Here is a 7,928-nt window from a genome sequence, read left to right on the forward strand (position 1 = left end):
AATACACATGTGCCTGAAGGAAATTAAGTCAAGCAAATCCAAGAATGTTTTGCCGAGGTCCATCCCCAGACAAAATTTTGATTTGAAGCCTTATCATTCAGCCTCTGAAGATGAAAGGATAGCCAAATGTTCCAGCTCTAACTCTGGTCTTGACTGAACCATAGGATCTGAGTTAGGAGGGAACTCAGAGACCACCCTGTCCAATCCATTCATCCCTGAACAGGAATCCCTCTACAATGTCCTTGAGAAGTGATCCTCCGCTTGAAGACCTCCATGGAGGGTCAACCCCCTGTCATCTGCTCATCGCATGTCCTTCCTTCTTGCTGTAATCTGCTTCTCTAAGCCTTCCGTCTCTTCCCTCTTTGTTCTTGCTTCTGTTCTCTGGAACCAAGCTGAATGAGTCCAACTTAAATCCTTCCCACCACAGGGTAAGGCCATTTCGTCTGAAGGAGAGATTGGACTTTGGCCCAGGGCATGTTTTCTCTGACTGTCCCGCATCAGTGAAATGCTTCCACCTCCTTTGTTCCACCTACTGACATCCCTGACTTGCTTTAAGCTTTTCAAGCTAAAATCTCATCTTTTACTGGGAGCCTTCCCTATCCCCTTAATTGCAGTGCCTTCCTCTGTTAATGATTTCCTTTACATCATGTATATAACTTGCTTTGTATACATTTGTTTGCATGCTGTCTCTGCCATTAGACTGTAAGCTCCCCCACACTTAGCACCATGCCTGACATGGAGCAGATGGTAAATGTTTGTTGATTGATTGACATCCCTCTTCTACCATACCTAGGGAGAAAGCTTTAAAGGAGATCTCCTTGCCAGTCCCTCTCTGAGGTACCACTGGTCTGCTCTTCATTTGTTCTCTGGGGAGACAGGGAGGTGGAAGGGGGATGGCATTTGGACTAGTGGATGGCAGAGCGCAGGCACAAGATGCAAAGCAACTTGACCTGTGAGAGTGGGAATCAGAGAAAGTAGCAGGCAGGGCCATGAGGGTCTGTCTTATCAATGTGATCACATGCACACACACACATGCACACATACACACACACACATACACACACACACACACACACTCTTACCTCTCTCTCTAGCCATCTCCAGGCCCTAAGATTTAGGCAGGCCTGTGGCTTCTCTTAGCCTTAAATGCCCCAAGGCTGGTGTTCTCCATTACCTCCCTCCAACATATTTATCCTGGGTCAGGCTCTTCAGGGCCTGTTGAGCATTAGAAAATAATCTACTCATGTTCATTGGGTGCAACTGACCTAATGTCTAACATATATGCATTTTATGTGAAATAAAGATGACCCGGAGGCCTGTCTTTAGTGGTGGGAATTTCAGGCATTGAGGGCAGGTCACAGAGAGATATTTTGGCCCAAGAAGACTGGCAATGTTCCCTCCTCACAACTTACCATTTAGGCAGCCATCTATTCTGCCTATGAGGAGGTCCAGCCACGTGGGCCTTCATGCTCTCTGGATACCCCTGACATTTCTGGTGTTTCAGCGTCCTCCCCTAACCCACCATATTGAATTTGGCCTTGGGGACACTGTAATCCCTTGTACAAGAGATCTTATCATCTCTGCATCCTTATACTTGTCATCCCCCTTGAAAAACTGAATCCAAAACATCTGTCATCTTCTGCAATGCAGAGTGAAGGAAGCAGAACCAGGAGTACAACTCATAGAATAAAAAAACATTGCAAAGGCAAAGAACTTTGAATGCATCCAACTGGGCATCTCAAGCTGGACAGATATCTTAAAAACAGCACATTCAAAACTGAACTCATTCTCTTTATTCCTCCCTTCCTCCTAACTTTCTTATCCCTGGAGATGGTAGATTCAAGTCGTAGTATGAGGCACATTTCTGATTTGGCCTATATGGAAATTCATTTTGTTTGACTATTTTCATATTTGTTGCAAAGGGATTCCTTCTTCTTTCTCTAATAAAGGTAGGGAAAGGTAGAAAGAAGAGAAAAAAATTGCTTGTTCATTGATTTTTTAAAAAAAGAAATTAGTTCCAGATCTGTGCTAGGGTTAGTCACATCTCTGTGACTAAACACAGATTGTCAAGTAAAAATTGACAACCCTGAGGAGTTTTGATTGCAACTTTTCTTTATTTCCAATCAAAGCAGACAAGGAGAGGGGTACAGGTACAGCTTTCATATTCACCAAAGCTTCTCCATTTCACTGGCTCTGTTTGGTTCTTTTGCTCAGAAGTTCCTCAAGATCCCATTTATTATGTCATATCTGGCCTGGTCATATATCTGTCTAATATTGGGCGGAAGGGATTTGAGCTCAGCTTCACTGAGGACAGCTCTTTAAAAACGAACGGTCTGTAGGGGAAAAATATAAATGAATAATGTAAGTCTTCAGGAAGCAAGACAGGTTCTAAAGCTTTCCCTAGTGCTCTGTGTTCACAGAACATAGCAAAAAGATTGGAGTAATGATACTCATAAACCTGCAAGAATTAAATAGGATAAGGTATGTCAAAGGGTTTTGTAATCTCCGAAGTGCTATGCAAATATACAGTCATAATACAGAGAACCCATACATGGATAACTCATAGGATTTTAATGAGTAGCCCAGTAACCTCTGTTCAGTGGTCAGTGTAAGAACAGAACACATTTGCAGATTCCCAAGCCTGAGTGCTCTTTACTACATTACATAGAAACAGATTTGAGCTCATAATCACAGAATGTTAGAATGAAAGTGATCTTGGACATTATCCAGTCCACCCCTTACCCCTTTTTCGGCTGATGAGCTAAGACCCAAAGAGATTACTCAAAGTCACCCCATTTGAAAATGGTAGAGATGGGACTCACATATGGCTCCAGCAGAGAGTCAAAAGGGGAGAGATAAGGATAGCAGCTATAGAGAGCCTTCCGAGGACCCACAATGTTGAAAAAGTGTGGCTGATCAGGTTTGGGCAATTCACACTGACCACAAACTGGATCAGCTTCAGAGTTCATTTTCCTTCAGTAATCAAATCTACTAAGACCTTTGGTCAGAATATTTAAAAATCTTCTAAATTGAGTAGCTCCTCAACACTTCTCTTTTTTGGGAAACCTAGATTTATATTTCTCAGCTTCTTTGTGGTGGGATGGCTTTTATGCTAATTTCTGGTGGTTTACATTGAAATCTAGAGGGTTCCTGTGTTGAGATTCATGGCTTGAGCAAGTTTGCCAAGAAAGCAGAGAGGAACCTCGAGACTCCCAATCCTAGGTTGCATTTCTGCCACAAGCCTGCCTTCTCACCTGGCAGGCAATCTTAGGGAAGCTTACCGGACTCCTGGTACTGCCAACATCTTCACATTCGACAGAACGGAGCCCAAAAGGAGACAGCTTAGTGAACTGGGCTGTACATTCCTTCTCCAACTGATCAGGATAGAGAGAGAAAACATGTTTGAGGGTTTGAAAAATACACCACTTTTCATCCTCTCAGGAAGTTTCCTCTATTGTCTCCTTTTGCCTCCCCTCCCTTGCTAAAGGGAAAGGTAGAAATTCAGTTCAGACGTAGAACCAGTTCAAAAATGAGAGAACATGAGAAATGAAAGAAACCCAGGAGATCATCTAGGTCAGGTTCTTTATTATGAAGAAGTCAGAGATATGCATTCAACAACTTTTCAGAGATTTGGGGTCAACATTGAGACTAGTAACAAATCAGGTCTCTCATCTCATTATTCTTCCGTTATACCAGAGTCCAAGGTGTACTGGAGCCAGCTCAAACTATTCTCAACACAACTGATTGTTAAATTTTCTCAGTGAGCATTTATACTTCAGAAATTGGTAAAGATTACAAGTCAAGGCTTGATTTTGTGTTTAGTTCATTGTCTAGGCTTAAGAAAATGTTCATAATGCAGATTAAAGTGTGTACATTTGGGGGGAAGAGGGAGGGCCAGTTGTTAAAACATTTACCCACACAACCCTGCCACACTTCTCCTCAATCTTTCCTACATGACCTTAAGTTAATCAATTCCCCTCTTTGTACCTGTTACTTCATGTAGAAAATAAAAGATTTGGTCCCGAAGGTCTCCTATATAACGCGGCAATTCTGTATCAATCAATTATTTTATTGTCTCCACACACTATGGTGAGTATCATAGTGAGTAACGGGAGGCCAAACACTTCAGGGAAAATCACACGTCACTAAAAAAGTGAACTGGAAATAAATACAACCAATAACTGGTCATAGAGGACAGATGATATCATAGTTTCAGTAGAGGTGAGGGAGAGAAAAGCTTGGATATCAAACATAGCATATATGGACAGATCCTAGCAGCTGGTTTTGTTACACTGGTTGTTGTAGCTGTTAGAGAGTCGTATCAATCAGGAAACTATGGGGTGAGACACAAAAGCATCAATACAACATTTTTTTAAAGAAAAAGAGAAGTTATGGGGTTTTCAAACGCCAAGGGGGGGTGGTTATTATTGCTGGAAAGAGACAGTGACCCAGGGATGGGGAGGGCTACAGCTTAGGCTTTCAATCATGAAATGAGACAGGGTGAGTTTCTGCCCTGAGATCCCATCCTGGGAATGCCCAGAGTCCCAAGGGGGCTGCCTCTAAAGCCAAAGGTGACTCACCCCATTCTCCTTGAAGGCACAGGTTTCGGGGTCCCGCCGCTCTGATGTAGGACACTCTGTTTCCTTTATTCTGAATGTCAACGGTAGCACCAGTGGTGAGTTCTAAAACATCAGGGCAAAAAGTCAAGATCAACTTGACCTCGTCTGACAAGGTCCTGTTTGCGTGCTCCATCATGGCCTGAAGGCAACCCTGCCTTCCTCAGTCTATACTACCAGAGCACACACTCTGCCAGGAAAGATTGCAGACCCAGTGGGAGGACTTGTGTCTGTGACAAGAGGACTAGCCCAGCTGAAGACAGGAAGGCTCATCACCAGAACAGCAACCACAAGAGGAGGAATTTTTTCAGCCATGGTAGCTCAAGACACATGGAAGAGTCATAGTTTACATGGGAAGATGGACTGAAGGAAACAACAGTAAAGTAAAGATGGGTATCCATGCCAATGAAATCACAAACGTTTTGAAGTATCAAGCAATAAAACTCTAAGCAGTATAATCAGGTGAAGTATTCTCTGAGGATCTGTGTCTGAGGATATCAGGAAGTAGTGTACTAGGACTTAGAGTCCTAGTTCATAGGTGGTGCCATGGTGCACAGTCCTGGGTCTGAGTCAGGAAGACTCATCTTCCTGAGTTCAAATCTAGGCTCAGACACTTAGGAATTGTATGACCCTGGGCAAGTCACTTAACACCATTTGTCTTAGTCTTTTCATCTCTAAAATGAGCTGGAGAAGGAAACAGCAAACCATTCCAGTATCTTTGGAAGAAAACCCCCAATGGGGTCACCACTGAACAACAACAACAAAGACTCTCTCTCTGTCTCTCTGTCTCTCTCTCTCTCCCTCTTTCTCTCCCTTTCTTTCTCCCTCTCTCTCCCTCTCTCTCTCCCTCTCTCTTTCCCTCTCTCTCTTTCCCTTTCTCTCTCCCTCTCTCTCCCTTTCTTTCTCCCTCTCTCTCCCTCTCTCTCTCCCTCTCTCTCCCTCCCCCCCCTCTCCCTCTCTCTCTCCCTCTCTGTCTCTCTCCCTCTCTCTCTCCCTCTCTCTTTCCCTCTCTCTCTCTCCCTCTCCCTCTCTCTTTCCCTCTCTCTCCCTCTCTCTTCCTCCCTCTTTCTCTCTCTTCCTCTCCCCCCCCCACACACGCACATACACACACACATTTCTGTGCCTCATCTGTAAAATGTTAATAATAATAGCACCTACCTCTGAGGGTTCTTGGGAAGATCTAAGGAGTTTGCATATGGAAAGTACTTGGCAAACCCTTACAGTGCTGTACATGTGCCAGTTATTATTAGAATAGATTTAGAACTGGAAAAGACCTTAGAGACCATCAAAGTCCAACCCTCTCATATTACAGGTGAGGAATCTGAGAACTGGAGAGGTTAAGCAATTTGCCCACTCACACAGAGTGTGAACAAGGATGCCAAACCAGGTCTTTCTGAGTCCAAGTACAACATGCTTCTCCTGAAGAGGACCACAGGTCTACCTATTGGATACAGGAATGTCCCTGCTACAACTCTCATCACTTTGGGAGTAGCTAGGAAAGGGAATGATTGTATCTTAATTTTCTACAAGGCATTTAGGAAGTAGGCAGATTGGTGGTTTGGAAAGTGCAAAAGCCATGTCATGTCCTATATTAGTGGACTTGGATGAGAATTGGAGCTGGGTGTGCCTGGGTATGAGAAGACAGGACGAATATGAGGAAGGAGGAAGAGAGGCCGAGAGCAACAGTGTGATCAAGGCTTATCCCTGCTCTAGGTCCTGGAGAGGAATCATGGGATTTAGAGAACACCCAGATTCCCAAGGGGTCTGTGAACTTGGATAGAAAAAAATTACATCTTTGTTTTATTTAACATCTAACTGAAATTTAGTACTTCCTTCCATTATTTAAAAATATGTTTTTCAGAAGGGATCCATAGACTTCACCAGATTGGCCCATCACACACACTCACACACACACACACACACACACACACACACACACACACACACAGAAACAAAGAATACCTGTTTTAATCCAACTCCTTCATTTTATACCTGAGGGAAGAAAGCCTAGAGAAATTACAGGACTTGTTCAAGGTCCCATGGGGCATAAATAAAAGAGCTGAGAACCAGGACCTTTGATCCCAAACTCAGGGCTCTTTCCACTCTGCCACACTGTCCCTCCACAGGGGCAGAAGGCAGAGCTGGCCTCATTGGCCCCTGAACAAAACCACCCAACTCCAAGCTATTTATTTAACAAGAACAAAAATAACTTTTTGTTGTTGTTGCATCATTTCAGTTATGTCTGACTCTTTGTGACCCCATTAGGGGTTTTCTTGGCAAAGATATTGAAGAAGTTTGTCCTTTCCTACTCATTCATTTTACAGTTGAGGAAACTGAGGCAAGCACGGTTAAATGATTTGCTTAGGGTCAGACAACTAGTAAGTACCTAAGGCAAGATTTGAACTCAGGAAGACGAATCTTCCTGACTCCAGGACCAGCACTCTATCCACTGAACCACTAAGCTGCCCCTTAGATACCATAGATATTTGTTAGAAAGGCACACAATTCAATTTCAGAGCCAAGTCAAGAACCCAGATTCAACTTCAACACTTTTCATTACAATCTACTGCCTAATAGTTTCATGTCTTCTTGACCCAACTTCAGCCATATCAACTCCCAAAGAATCCCACTGTATACTCACTGGAGTGGAAAGGCTGGACTCCAGAACACGATATTTTGCTCCTTCATTTAAGTTCTGATTAAACCTCCTTGCAGCCAGGACTGAAGCACCCTTGAAGGTCAGTGATCTTCTAGGTGCAGCTATGACTGCTGTAGCCAGACCCAGCAGCAACAGGACCTTCCAAGTACTCTCCATTCTTCTTCCTCTTCGATCCGGGGCAGGTCCTTCACAGTATATCAGAGATCCCTATTTATAAGCCTCCCCTTGCCCTTGTCTTACATAAGAAGAACCAGTTCTGCTCAGACCTCTTCCCAAAATTGGTGACTTCTCTTTTTCTTTACCGTAGAGTTCCAATGGCCAATGTTTCAAGTAGGTAGAATTGGTCAAGAGGTGCCCCAAAGGGAAGCAAGCTTGGGTAAGAAGCCTCGATGTTGGCAAGAGGCAATGAGGTAAAGAAATCTGTGTGCTCATCTCCCTTTACTACTTCTGCACCCCCTGCAAGAATTAATATTGTAGACCCTCTCCTCCTTTAGCTTAACTTCCATGTAGCTCTCATGGTTCTCCAATCTCTCAACCTCATTAACTCTCTCCTTAGCTAGCATTAGAATCGTAGTATAAGGAAGGGACCAGAACTCCCGAATTGCAGAGCTGAAAAGAAACCTTTGAAATCCTATTTGTGCCAATGAATTGTT

General features: G+C 43.6%; 1 pseudogene; it reads right to left on the reverse strand.

The window, feature by feature from the left end:
• Positions 1-2,094: 2,094 nt before the first annotated feature.
• Positions 2,095-7,500, reverse strand: LOC140533646 (neutrophilic granule protein-like; annotated as a pseudogene).
• Between the last annotated feature and the right edge of the window lie 428 nt (positions 7,501-7,928).

This window comes from Notamacropus eugenii, chromosome 1, assembly GCF_028372415.1.
Source record: "Notamacropus eugenii isolate mMacEug1 chromosome 1, mMacEug1.pri_v2, whole genome shotgun sequence".
NCBI classification, from domain to species: Eukaryota; Metazoa; Chordata; class Mammalia; order Diprotodontia; family Macropodidae; genus Notamacropus; species Notamacropus eugenii.